This window comes from Grammomys surdaster, unplaced genomic scaffold (assembly GCF_004785775.1).
Source record: "Grammomys surdaster isolate TR1022 unplaced genomic scaffold, NIH_TR_1.0 125818, whole genome shotgun sequence".
Classification (NCBI taxonomy): domain Eukaryota; kingdom Metazoa; phylum Chordata; class Mammalia; order Rodentia; family Muridae; genus Grammomys; species Grammomys surdaster.
In genome coordinates this window covers 1113142-1127633 of record NW_021620648.1, presented here as the reverse complement: position 1 = coordinate 1127633, position 14492 = coordinate 1113142, and the positions used below count along the sequence as shown (strand labels likewise).

Genomic DNA, 14492 nt, shown 5'->3' with positions numbered 1-14492 from the left:
ACATCTGTCAGGATAGAAATGTGTAGTGATTTACTATCAGACCATATGATCATTAAATTTGTATTATAGTTACCATTTTCGTTATTTTTAACAAACAGAATCTTAGTGTTAAGTGCATCTAGACCGTGATAAAGAGCACACAGCTAGAGTAGTCCCCTGGTCTGGGCTAGTGACTCATTTTAGTGAGAAACAAAACAGAATGTCTTTTTTTTTTTTTTTTTTTTTTTTTGCCTACTATTCTCTATTATTTGCTAAAGGTAAAACTTGAAGAGATTAAAAAAAGACTCCATTATATTTCTAAGAACAGGTACAGGAAAATTCTTCTAAATTATCAAGGGAAAATCTTTTTTTCTTCATTGCTGTCAGGTCAGGTGGTTCAGCTCCATCTTTTTATGAGCCCACCAAGTCCCACGGGCCACAGAGTCTGACCCCTTCACTTCTGCTTGGACACATTACTGCTGTAGTTTTGGGGTTTTGTCCCCCCCCCAATTCTATTTTGGTGAAGAATAAGGGATTCATTTTTTTAAAAAATGTGTATTTTCGTGAATGTATTATTTTTCTGATGATTTACAAGAGACTTCACAAAGATGGAAATTAAAACACGGGTATGTATGTGTGTGGAGGAGGGTATTCGTCTCATCAGGAGAGATACCTTTAGTTTTCATTCTGAATATTTTTTGAGTGGCTTAGAAGGAAGCAACCGTCATTCCTGAAAGACTAGAATCGTAGAATGAGTCTTTTTTTTTTACATACTTTAATATGGCAATAATAAATACAAATGGTTTACTTTTCCATCTTGTGCTGGTCTGTCTCACCCAGAGCTCCAACAATTCAAAGCTCATGTGCACATTCAGGGACACTCTTGGGTGTGGTCTTGTTATCCATAGTCTTTCTGCTTTCTGTGATAAGGTTGGACCTAGGGCTTTTGATATGCTAGACAAGCATTCTTCCATTGGTCCACATCCTCAGCCCCTGGTGCTATACTGCTCTTCTAGATTAAAGCTGTTATCTCTTGCTTGCTCTCTGTCTAGGTGTGAACTCAAGAACATGACTAAATTGGTTGCTTAACATGAAGAAACTTCTAGAAAACTTTTAATTAACCTACTAGTCCCAAATTTAAGTGGATTTTTATTCCTTTGCCTCTCAAGGCAGATCTTTTATTTGGGATGTGAAAAACTGGCATCTCAGGTCAAAGATGGCCACCCTTCTGCAACACGACTGCTCTTTCCTCTCCAACCGAGACGAAGCCTGAGGTCTTACCCCTGAGCAACTGTTATATCTCTGAAACCTTCAACCAAAAGCATCTCAACTTAAGTATAAGCTGCAACCAAACCTGGGAGCCGACTGTGTGTGAGTCACAGTCTCACGCATCCCAAACCGTTTCCCCGTCTCTGTGTAAAACAAGCTGACTTCGAAGTCTGACGTGCTTTTAGGCAAAACAGCTAGGCTTGCAGGTGAGGAATGCAAGTTCTTTACTCTTAGACATGTACGTGAGCCCTGCTTGAATTCTGACTCAAACAAAGGGTGGAGCTGGGTGTGAATGAATATCAGGGATATCTGGATGATGTTTGAAAGAACTATCTGAATTTTTGGTAACATCAAACAAGAGCTACAATATTTTAATTCTTCTTAGAGAGTTCTGCAGATGCAAGGCTGGACAGCTTTGGAGTCTTGCATGGCTCAAACGTTCTATCAGTTGATGGTGCCCCCCAACTTCCACTCCCCATATTCTCTAGTAACCCGCTAGTATATTATGGCACCTTTGTCTTGAGCTATTTTAGTGATCTCGGACAAATGGAATCTGTTCGACTCGCCTCAGACAACTGGGTGTGTTTCCCTTAGCACAGTACCCTCTACATCGTCACAGCCTGAAAAAGACTTAATTGTACCCCATGACATATTTTCTTCCACCATCCACCCGTCCAGGGACAAACAGGTTATCCTGTAATTTGGTGAGAGTGACCATCTCTGCCATGAAACGAGGGTACAGCTACCTGTCTGAGATTATGATTTCAATTCTTTGGAATAAATAACCAAGAAGTGGGGGTGCCAGGTAACATGGTAGACCACTTTTTAATGCCGGTGGAACCCCTGTGCTGTTTTCATATCAGCAGGAGCAGCAATGACTCCATTTTCTCGACGGGACCTGCCATCTTCTCGGTTCTCTTCTGAGTTGCTGTTCTGACTGGTTATTATATTTCTGTGTTTTCTTGATGGGTAGGTAGGTCAGCATCTTATGGCGCTACTGGCCTCCTGTGCGCCTCCCTCAGAGAATGATCTCCAAGCCTTTGATTCATTTATGGTTGGATTATTTCTTTTAGAGATATGTAGTTTGCAAACATTTTCTCCCATTCTACAGTACCCATTCCCCCATTTCTTTTGCTGTACAATGAAGCTAATATCGTCTCACTGTGCTTCTGATGTCATTACCAGGCCAATGTCAAAAACCCTCCAACCTATGCTTTCTTCTAAGATGATATTTTTATGCCTTATGGCCATGTTTTTAAGCCATTTTAAAGGTATTGCATGTGTGTGTGTGTGTGCTATAAGATGAGAACACAATTTTATTGTTTACTGTGTAGTTACCAATTTTCCCCCACACGATTTATTGAAGGGGCAATCTTTTTCTCCTGGTGTGTATCAGGATCAGTCACGTTGAGCATCAATGGACCACACTGCACTGATTGAACTCTGAGATCTCTGTTCTAGTCTGTTCTATGCAGCTATCCGCATGGCCAACATCACATAGCTTTAACTACTTAAGCTTTCTAATGTGTTTCAAAAGCAAGAAGTATGTCTCTATTTTTATTCTTTCTGAAGGTCACTTTGGCTATTTTGAATCTTCTGTGGTACCACATGAATTTCAGGGTTGTTTTTCTAATTGGTTTTTGGTTTTAGTTTTTTGTTGTTGTTATTTCGTTTTAAGTAAATGGGACTTTGAGAGGGCCAGTCTTGACTGTTACTTTGAGTCCTATGAATGTTTTAGTGACATGAAGCTTCCCATCCATGAAATCATGATATGTTTATACCTATTTGTCATCTGCAATTCTTGTCATCAGTGTTTTATAGTTTTCTATTGCAACTTTATGCCTAAATACTTTGCTGAAGTGTGGTTTTGAGGGTGAGTGGTTGGTGTTGAACTCCTTTTGGGATATTACCTGTGTAGTGTGATTAACAACTGATGTTCGTAAGCTGACTTTTTAAGCTGTAACATCATGGAAATTATTTACTAGTTGTAACACTTTTTGTGGAGTCTTAAGGATTTTTTTTTTCTATATATAAGATCACGAGGGCCAGAGAGATAGCTCAGCAAGTAAGGTGCTCGCTGCAGGAGCCTGGCAACCCAAACTCAATCCCTAAGAGTTGGAGAGGAGAGACACATGTCCTCAGAGTCCTTTCACCTCCACACTTAAGCACATCTCACACACACACACACACACACACACACACATACACACACACACACACACAAAACACACACACAGTAATGATGGCATTGTGAAATTCATATATATCCAAGTGAACCCCATTCAGTAGCTAGAGTTTAAGGGCTTCTTGGGAAGATGTTACATTGACATACGTGTAAGCACAGATTTCCTGTCACTTAAAGAGAAGTTACTCAAGGGTTGAGTTAGAAACTGTGACGTTAGCCTCCTCCTCAGTTTCTCCTCTGATGGTTAAAGTACCACAGCTTTGTTTAAATGTATGCCGTGACCTAAACAAACCACCTTTAGTTCTGTAGCTCAGAGCATGAAAGGGGTCATTTAGTGTCACCAGGCAGAGCACTAATAGAGACACCCTGAAATTGGTTGAAATTGTGCTCCATGAAATGCAACCAATTGGTAGGGAAGTATCATTCGTACTAGAAAACATCATTTGGTATTTTGTGGCTGAAACCAGTCAGCCCAGTGAAGAGACATTCACTTTTCTTCTTCTTCTTCTTCTTTTTTTGTTTGTTTGTTTTTCAAGACAGGGTTTCTCTGTGTAGCCCTGGCTGTCCTGAAACTCACTCTGTAGACCAGGTTGGCCTCAGACTCAGAAATCTGCCTGCCTCTGCCTCGCAAGTGCTGGGATTAAAGGCGTGTGCCACCATTGCCTGGCGACATTTCACTTTTCTATGGTTCTTCACTGCTGGCGGAAGCCAGAGTCTAGCTTGCTTGTTATTGAATCCAGCTATAATTTACTGCTTATCCAAAATTCAAGGTGCATCATGCCATGCATATCTTTTAAGACCTAAAAAAGGAAGATACTTTTTTTCTTAATGTCTATGCATGAGCAACGTTTTCTATTGGTAAATCTGGAAAGGCCCCATTCCCTCTAATGATGGAGAGGCAAACACCAAAGGCCTAATAGTCAAGATCTGGGGTCTGTATCTCCTTTCAGGGCCATAACCTGTTAAAAATGGCCTCCTCAGTTGAAAAGTCCTTTTTTTTTTTTTTTTTTTTTTTTTTTTTTTTTTTTTTAGCATAGAATAAAGTTTATTCAGGGCATGGGGAGAGGAGCCAAGAGAGTAGTAGAAGCAGAGAGACAGAGAGAGAGGGGGGGGGGAAGAAGAAGAAGAAGAAGAAGAAGAAGAAGAAGAAGAAGAAGAAGAAGAAGAAGAAAAGTAGAGTAGAGGCCGGCCATGACCATGTGGAGAGAGGGGGAAGGGGAGGGAAGAGGCTGAGGGGACAGAGAGAAGCTAGAGGCAAGAGATCAAGAGAGCTGAAAAGTCCTTATAACTAAAGAAATCACACAAAAAAAAATGACAATGACAGTATTACTGCTGGGTAAATCTATAGTCCTCCCCATTTTGGGGGGAATTACTATTACCTTAACGTATAAGCTAGGCAACTGATGCTCAGAAAGATTTGAATGACACACGCCCATAAGGGTGGAGAAGCAGATGTCACACGGATTTGTCTTCGGGTGCCTACTTTGTGTTGAACACTGCATCATTAATCAACTTCTGTCCAAGTGTCCAAACTACCCAAGACAGGCCCACCTCCTAGAAAGGTTCTACCAACAGACATAGTCCCAACAGGTTTCAACAAAGCTGTTAGCACCTGGATCTTCCAGGGTGGAGGGTGGATATTAGGATCCAAACCATAACAGTCACTATGCAGACAGTATGGTCTATGCCTCTGTGGTGTAGGGGTCAGAACTGGGAGCTTGGAACAAGAGCTTGGGCAGTGGAGGGGGTGTCAGTGGGGAGAGTGCTTTGACTTCAGGGAGAAAAGTTGGGGTCCTAACAGGAGGAATAGAACCAGATGATTGAGCCCACTATTGCCAAAACAACATACGCTTGGCTGAGGTTGACTTTAACTCCCAGGTTTAGGAAGTTTCAATTATGAAGGAATTCTGGTGTGAAGAGTCATGAAAACCATCATTATTTTGTGTTCTTCCTCAAAGTGTGGATATCAAGACAGTACCACAAAGTATTTTGACAGCCTACACTTGGCCTTTGTCTATGCTAAGAAATTTCACATTTACTTCAGAAAATTTCTTTTCTTTAAAGAAACACAAAACACCCTTCCCATCATGTTCCAAAACAAACAAACAAACAAACAAACAAACAAAGTACTAAAATTAAAAAAAAAGAAGTGTGCAATATTCGGAAGTGTGATGGATATATTTGCTTCTCATATCATGTCTCCCGAATGACTGTCATCATTAGTCCAGAAAGTAAAGGGCTGAGCACAAGATACAAGAAACCAATACTCAGTCCCTGACTTAACACAGGTGTTCACTGCAGAAGATTATGGGACTGAGGTAACTAGTCTGCTACAGGTTGAGGGTCTCCTGAGCGCATGCACACACACACGATGTAGACATAGACACATACAGATACATATACACAGAGAGACATAGACACATATACATTGATGCACATACAGACACACACAGACATGTAGACATAGAGACACACAGATACATACACACAGAGAGAGACAGATATACACAGATACACACATACACAGAGGTACACAGAAACAAACACATAGACACAGAGACACACATATACACACACATACACCCACACACTCACTCCACTAGTGTGCTAAACAAGAATGGTCACAGAATTTTTTTTTAAATGTGTCACTATGTGAAGTACCTAGGGTATTGTTTAGCAATGAGAAAAGACAAGACTACTGGTTTCTCTACCAATTTGAATGGGTCTGAAGAGCAGTACAGAGAGTAGAATAAATCAATCTCAAAAGAAGCATATAGGATGATTCCATTTATGCGAGACCCTCGTAAAGAACATAAGTCACAGAAAATACCTAGTTCACAGGGACAGGAACCAAGAGACGGACTTCATAATAAAGGGTCAGCCTAGGTCACATCTAAGATGGTGGCCATGCAAGTTCTGTATCTTGACTGGTTACAGTCGCACACATATATGTGCATGATAAAATAACACAGGGACCACACCCATCAGCCAATACCAGGTTCCTGGTTTTGATGCTGTGTTAGAATGTGTCAGACGCAACTACTACAGAAAACCAGGAGCTGACGATGCGCTCTGGTGGTCCCGTGCTGAGCCTTAATTCAGGTGACCCTCTCTTCAATCCCTAGCATCAGATGGGAGGGAGAGGGCATGAGACAGGAGGGGAAAAATGGTTCCAAGGGAAATCTGAGGAAGATACCCAGCCCTCTCTGTCCTATTTGCTCAAGCTTGTGTAAATCTATCACTATAGAGAACTCCCAGAAGGGTACGGACTCCCCTCTGTAGAAAGCATAATTAAATGATAGCAAAACAACTCACGAGATAATAAAGTGTCTGACGTGTTTCTAAAGTGTGCTGTTAGGACAAAACTCCTCGGAAAGCCAGAGCAAAGTCAGTGCATCCTGGACTAGCACAAAGCAGTTCTGTCTGGCTAATACTATAACAACTGGATGCTTTTGCAGCATCCACAAAGCCCAGCTGGAAACTCTAACCCTTAGGTGACATTACATAATGGCAAAGGTCAGGCCGGTCACACAGCTTTTAGGGAGGCCCTGCATAGGTACAACAGGTCCCTCTTTTGTGGACAAATAAGGCCAAGCCTGTGTGTGTACACCACCTAGGGCAGGAGTTTCCAGCCTTGGTGCCCAGTGAATGCCTCCCTCACCCACTCCCCTTTGCAGATCTTTCCCACACTGCACTGTCAAATTTGCTGCCCCCTCCCTCACCCCTGCTGGCCCCTCTCTTTGAGGCACCCAGTCATAGTGAAAGTATCTGGCGAACCTGTGTATGCAGTTTCACCGCCAGCGAGTTTGGTCCTCCTGTTCCACCCGGAGCCTCATGCTAGACTCCTGGACATCCCAGGGGCTGCTGGAGCTCCAGCAGCAGTCCCGCAAGCAGCCGTAGGCACAAGCTACCTCCAGGTGAATTGTCAGTTTTTCCCTTTTCTTCTTCAACATTTTATAGCACCCGGAACGTGCCCGGTGTTATAAAATGATGCCAAAACAAAGGGCAAAGTCCTTGTCCTGAGGAGCAGGCCACGTAAAAGGAGCGAATGACGCAGGGTAAAAAGGACAGGATAAACAGCCGGCACGCTGGGCCGGTGGAAAGTTCAGGAGCAAAGTAAGACAGAGCCAAGACTCTCAATGGCTCCGCACGCCGAAGTCTCAGCCATGGCTGACTACAGAGAGCGGGGTGCAAACATCCCGCCCAGTGTTTCCCAGGCTCAGTGCAGCATCCCTATCATCTATAAGGTGTGAACTACTGTTACACGGAACTGGAAAACTCAAATCTCTTTCATCTTCCACAGCCCAAGTGTTACAAAGCCTCGTGTAGGACTCCAAGTGCTTTGCAAATGTGGAATCATTTGCTTCCCATGGGGCCCGTGATGCAGGAACCAGTGTGTTCTCTGGTTTCACAGATGAACAGTGAAGCGGTCAGGCCAACTTGCCCAAGGTCACTCTAGTACAAAACAGAAGAGCCATAGAGTGAATCCAGAACACCCACGTGACACAGCCCAGCCATGAGCTCCTAAAGCTCAGACTGCCAACAGCCTTGGGCTCGAACTCCCAAACCAGATGTAACGACTGTAGCTTATAGACCCACACACTGACTGTCGTCGGCAATACCCAGACCTTCGAGAGCTAAACACAGAAGTGTTTATTTGAAAAACAAATACTGGCAGGAGAAGAAGAAGGAGGAGGAAGGGGAGGAGGAAGGGGAGGAGAAAAGGGAAGGAGGAGGAGAAAAGGAGAAGGAGGAGAAGAGGGGGAGGAGGAGGGGGAGGAAGAAGAGGGGGGAGGAAGAGGAAGGGGGAGGAGGAGGAAGAGGGGGAGAAGGAAAGGGAGGAGTTTCCTTTTCTTTGTTCGTTCAACAAACGTGTACCAAGTGTCTGGAATGTGTGGGACAATGCAGGACACTAGTCAACAAGACCCAAAAATAAGAGAACACTGAGGAGCTGCAGACAACATCCGTTTGAATGACAGACTCGTGATTTATCAAGATGGGGGGGGGGAGGCTAGCACACAGTTCACACCGCCTTTGCGTCATTCAGGGAATGGCAGCATCCAGAGACCAGACTGTCCCACAACGAGACTCATTCTTTCCTTCTTTACTCCATAATTTTCTTCATTTCAGTTGTGGTAGTTTTTTGTTTGGTTGGTTTTGGTTTTGATTTTGGTTTTTGGGTTTTGGTGTTGGTTGTGGTGGTGGTGGTGGTGGTGGTGGTGGTGGTGGTGGTGGTGGTGGTGGGTGTAGCTTATCCCTCAGAACTGAAATATTCTCCCCAGGAGGGAAGAGGAAGTCTTACAAGGTTTCAGAAACTAACAGAACTTTAAGGCCGAGGAAGCTCAGAAAGCTAAAAGATTTACAAAACTTCTGCCCCAGATTATACCAAGAAGTAAGCGTTTGCTGACAGGAGACTCTTCAGTAGAACTGCCAGCAAGTTGAACAGGGAGCTCCAGCCATAGTGCGGGAGGCCACCTCATTGACGCCAGGGTGGGCTTTGTGGTATGTGATTATCTTTCCTCAGAATCCTGTAAGCACCCTCTGATTAGTGACTCATCTCAGTGAGCTCACTGGTTCCCTCGGGGAGACTGGGATGAAATGCTTGCTTAGCTCCGTCATTGGTGCTTATCTGAGACAAGTAGACATTTTCCACATTTCCTCAGGAAAAGTCAGAAAACACAGTAAAAAACAAAACAAAAAACAAACGAAAAAAAAAAACATGCTATCAAAACCAAATACACCCACAGTAGTGGTGATGCCCACCTTTAATCCCAACGCTGGGGAGGCAGAGGCAGGCAGATCTCTGAGTTCAAGGCCAGTCTGGTCTTCAGAGTAAATTCCAGGACAGCCAGGGGTACACAGAGAAACCCCATCTGGAAACAAAACAAAAGAGAACAAATAAAAAAAGCACATACACACAATCTGTCTCTGTCTCTCTGTTTCTGTCTCTCTGTCTCTCTCTCTCTTTATCTCTTAATGGGCTGGCTCCAGAGAGGAATGGGCCTGAGGTCATATTCCCAGCACCTGTGTAAAAGCTGGGCCTGCAGAACCTGTTCATGGCTCTATCACTGGAGACAGAAAAAAACAAAAACAAAAAAAAAACCAGACAGATGCCCAGATCTCCTGGCCAGCCAGTGACGCCAGTCTGGTTTCACTGAGATACTATCTCAAAGACTAAAGTGGCTCACGAGAGAGAAAGGCATCCAACATGGACGCTTGGCCTCCAGGCATCATGCACACCTGCCCACTTACCAATACATATCCATGGATCCACCAAACAGAAATACCTGTCAGCATTTAAACATCTCAAATATTGTTACAGGTAGTTAAAGCAATAGCATCGTTAATAACAGCTATCTTATGCCGAGTGCGGAGGGTACACCAGACATCAGCCTAAACATTCCACAAGGAATAAGTTGCTTACTCCTTATGATCCGCTGAGGCATATGCCTCTATCCTGAATCAAAGAGGAAGAATCCTGCTCAAAGACTTACTCCGAAAGTGTGTTGTCTAACATCTCAGAGTGTCTGCATGCTTCACCAACTCTGAATTCCTTCCTACTACCCTCCCCACTAAAGAGCTTACAAGTGTGGATGTGGTGGAGGCACGGGATGATTCTCGAACCCTTGGTGAAAAAGCTAAACTCATACAAAAGGCCCCTTAGGATTGACGTTGGAAGTTAATTTTCAAAATATAGTTTGAAAAGCCGTAAGCAGGCCTGCCATGAACGTCTATGGATGTGGCCAGATGGCAAGTCATACTGCCTGCCACTCAAATCCCCACTTCACTGCAGTTTAAATATTATTTATACATACTTATAATGTTAATATTATATTAATATGTGAATATTATTTATAAATATATTCATATATTTAAATATAAAAATGGTAATATTTTTATACTGCGGCTTGTGTGTTGAGTACTGAAGTAAACGAGAAAAACCACGAAAAATTAAAATCAGGACAGAAAACTCCCTCCAATTCTCTATACACAAAGCATTTGTTGAGAAATCTTTTTATAGATATTTATGCTAAAACAGATTCCTCAGACAACCAGAAAAATAACACGGGGCCTCCCTCTGAGGACACTGCAGAACTTCATCTTCCCACCTGAGGTGGTGCCTGCTACTATGACGCCCATCATAAAGTGATGGACCCATAAAAGTATTTTCCTAATTTTCAGATTTAGCCACTTGTTTTTGGTGACTACACATCAGCCCTCACTTAATTCAAGAGAGGGCAGAGGTAACTTGCAGAGGACTCTGAACCTTCCTCTCTCCCCAGAGGTAACTCTACCCCGAACACCATGCTTAGATCCTGAAGTGGCTCCTCTCTCCTGCTCATCCTGGGAGGTTTGCTACCATTTCCCTCCTCACCTCCTTTTACTCCTCACCTGGCCAACTCCTACTTCCGCTTCAAAACCTCGCTTAAGAATCACCTCATATTGTTGGGCAGTGGCGGCACATGCCTTTAATACCAGCACTCAGGAGGCAGAGGCAGGCTGATCTTTGAGTTTGGAGGCCAGCCTGGTCTACAGAGTGAATTCCAGGATAGCCAGGGCTACACAGAGAAACCCTGTCTCAAATAAATAAATAAATAAATAAATATCAAACAAAGGAATCACCTATTCTTGTGACACTACTTAACACACTTAAACCCCACCCCGTTTAATAAAGCAAATTCTGATGTAGAACGTACTGGTTTACTTAATTATCTTCCACTAGACTAATCCATTATTCAACAAACATTTGTGATCACATAGAATTTGCTCTGCTCTGTGTGAAGTGTCAGGGGAGACAGATTTTAAAAAACAAACAAACAAACAAAAAACCTAACATTTCCTGCAAGCCAGTGTCGTGCGATGACTCTGGAATGAATGAGTGGAATTAGGTCACTACATAAATAAGAGGTGGGCCACAGGAAGGTTTATGATCATGTGAAAGTGATTCTGTTTTTCCGCTTCTCCCATGGCTCCTATCCTACCATGACACATACATGGTAGTATCTTTCTGTTTTCTTCCTTCCCGGTTTACTGTCTTTAAGGAGACAAGGAGGAACCTGTGGGTCCCGACCTCTTTGGAGGATCTAAGCATGCTTTCACTGGGGATTCATATCAAATATCCTGCTTGCTTATCAGGGAGTTACATTACGACTCGTGACAGTAGCAAAATTATAGTTGATTTGTGACAGTAGCAAAATTATAGTTATGAAGTAGAGATGGAATGATTTTACGGCTGGGGGTTCACCACGGCATGAGGAACTATATTAAAGGGTCTGAGCGCACTAGGGAAATTGAGAAACCCTGATTTATCCTTTCACCGTACACACATAATGAGAACCAAACATCAAGCGCCAGCTTTTCGGAGAGCTCCGATCTCCCGGCACAGCCGGAGCTTCAAAACTCCCTCTAGGCGTGTGGCAACCACCCAGGGATCCGTTTTGTCGCCTAGGTCTCAGGTTCAGCTCGTACCTCTTCCTCCAACTGGGTCAGCAGTGCTGAAGCATCGTAGGCTCTGGTGTCCATGGAAGAGTGGTTCTATCCGCCTTTCCCTGTAACTCACCACGAAAGTCCGAACCCCACCCAACCCGATCCCCACCCCAAGAGCCGAAGAGCCACCTGTGTCGTTCCAGCTGTCCGTCCCCGCGTGAGAAAAGTTGCTTCTTGTAGACCAAGCTGTCTCCTCCCAACTACAACTTGGTTGGCTTCCCTATTCTCTGAAGTCCTCCATTCACGCCCAAGACCCCCACCCTACTGCGGGGATTTCGGCGCCTACGGGCGATTGAGCGAACGAGCGAACGAGCGATCCAGCGATCGTGCGATCGAGCGATCGAGCAATCGGGCGCCGCCGGTCCCGACCCCACCATGTGGAATATAAATCAAATTCTCACTTTGCTCCAGGATCTTGGGACTCTCTTGGAGGCCCTAACCCTTAGACACTCCGGAGCGTTTCGATCTACTCACTCAGAGTAAGGAAATTCAACAGCTTGAGCGAGCATGCTCGTGGTCAGGAAATATCAGCTATCAAGAGACCGCGAGTCTATTTTAAACCCTGAACCCGCGTTCCCCCACCACCCTCCGAGGGAGGGGGTCACAGGCACGCTTCCAGCGACTCGGATAATACCTTGTGGGTACGGTCCCCCAACGGTGAGGCGCCAGCTCCTACGAAGGGTGCGACCCTCTTTGTAAGGCCAATGGACCTCCCGTAGGCAAGCCCACACCCGGTCTCTGGAGCTGGCCACGCAGGCACAGTAGGAAAAGGAACCTCCAGATAAGCCCTATCCCCTCCGCCTGGCCTGGTGTGCTTTTATTTCTAGTCACTGGGATAATCCAGTTAGCCTATAGTTCTAAGGTACAACCAACAAATTCTGACCCTACACAGTTTCAAGACCTGTATGTCCCACGTGCGCTTGTCCCCACGCGCCGCGCGCGCGCGCGCGAAAACACGCGAACACACACGCAAACACACACACACACACATGCCCAAGTAGGTTAGGATCCAGCCCTACATTTCCACGCTGAGACTTTTTAAGAGAAAAATATACCGCATTTCACTCACCCGCCTCTCTTTCTAACCTCTTCGGATTGGAATCCAATGGATGTGGCGGCAAGGGTTAGACTGAGAGACCCTTCCTTCTTTCTTTTGGCTTCCTAAAGAGTGGAAATTTCCATCCTGTGATAGGGGGCAGCATCTCGATCCGTTTCCTTGAGGACCCTCCCTTTCAGTTTAACTACCAATAGCATTGCAGGAACCTGATCTGTCAACTGAAACATCTTTCCAGGTGGAGTCTAGCTGTCCAGCTGTCCTCTTAGAGGGAAGCTTGGAGCTCAGGAGAGCAATGGAGGGCCCCTTCCACCCGCCCTTGTTACCAAAGAGTTTGTTTGACTGAGAAGTGTCTTTATTTTGGGGGATTTTCCTGTTTGCAGGATTTACCCATCTCTTTAAGTAGGTAAAATTGTTCATTGTAGAGTTGTTCAATAGTCTTTGCACGGACTACAAGGCTGTCTGTCACCACATAAAGAAGAGGATGCAAACAAATAGAACATGGTGGTCACAGTAAAAAAATCACTTTATACAAAACAAGGGCAACCCTGCTTCCACTTGCTTGTGAACCTTCCCTGTAATTCTCTCCTGGGGTCCTAATTTAAATATAATTCCGAGTATAAACGAAGCTGTAATAAACTACATTCTCTGCTTGTTAAGAAGATCTTAAGGAAAAATTATGTATACGTATACGGGACCGTTTTCTGATAAAACCATTTTCTGATACTAAGCATAGTCTTCGCTTCAAAGAAAGCTCGTGTTTGTTTAAGAAAAGCTGCTGCTCTTTTTTTTGGCTTCACCAATGGAGAATCAGCCTCCAAAGGTTTAACAGACCCACCAGGGACGCAGACAGACCTTTTTGAACTCTCACACGCCGAATGTAAATTAATGAAGAGCTGCGTCTCGCTGTCTGTCCTCAGGAAGGACATCTAGCTCCCCTCATTTTGTAGCTCCTGTGTTAGAACAATACTAGGACATGGCGGTACTTCAGAACTCAAACAATGTAACAACAGAAACGTCTGCATGCTAGTAAGGAACGCGCAAAATGTTCCATTAGTGCTCGATCTCTCTGTGTCTCTGTCTCTCTCTCTCTCTCTCTCTCTCTCTCTCTCTCTCTCTCTCTCTCACACACACACACACACACACACATACCTCAGATTATACAAAACAGTTCAACAACAGGGTAGCACAACATATAACTTCTACCGTAGCATGATCTTGTAGCTCCCCCCCCCCAAAAAAAACCCACAATATTTAAGAAATATTTAGTTTCATGAGAGTAGGTAAGCAATCCTGATCAAATATGATATACACCTTTTTGGTTTCTCCCGGCAAGAAGTTCATATTTTGTGAAGTTAGAATCTTTAATTTATATAAATATATATAACAGAATAATTTTAAAGTCCCCTTCAGCTTGTTGAAATTGGGGTTTATTTATACTATGGTATTCCTCCATTGTTTCTTTTATACTTTAAGAAAGTATAAGTAGTATAGTAAGGCGCTAACAGGTCAGAACGG

The 14492-nt window shown here is 44.0% G+C and overlaps 1 protein-coding gene across 1 annotated transcript in view; it reads right to left on the bottom strand.

Moving 5' to 3' along the window:
- The window catches only part of Slc38a4 (solute carrier family 38 member 4), a 54975-nt gene extending 47616 nt beyond the window's left edge, over nucleotides 1-7359 (bottom strand). The window contains exon 1 of the mRNA XM_028789326.1: nucleotides 7211-7359. The gene's annotated coding sequence lies outside the window, so the exon portion shown is untranslated. The remainder of the gene's footprint in view (nucleotides 1-7210) is intronic.
- Nucleotides 7360-14492: the final 7133 nt, after the last annotated feature.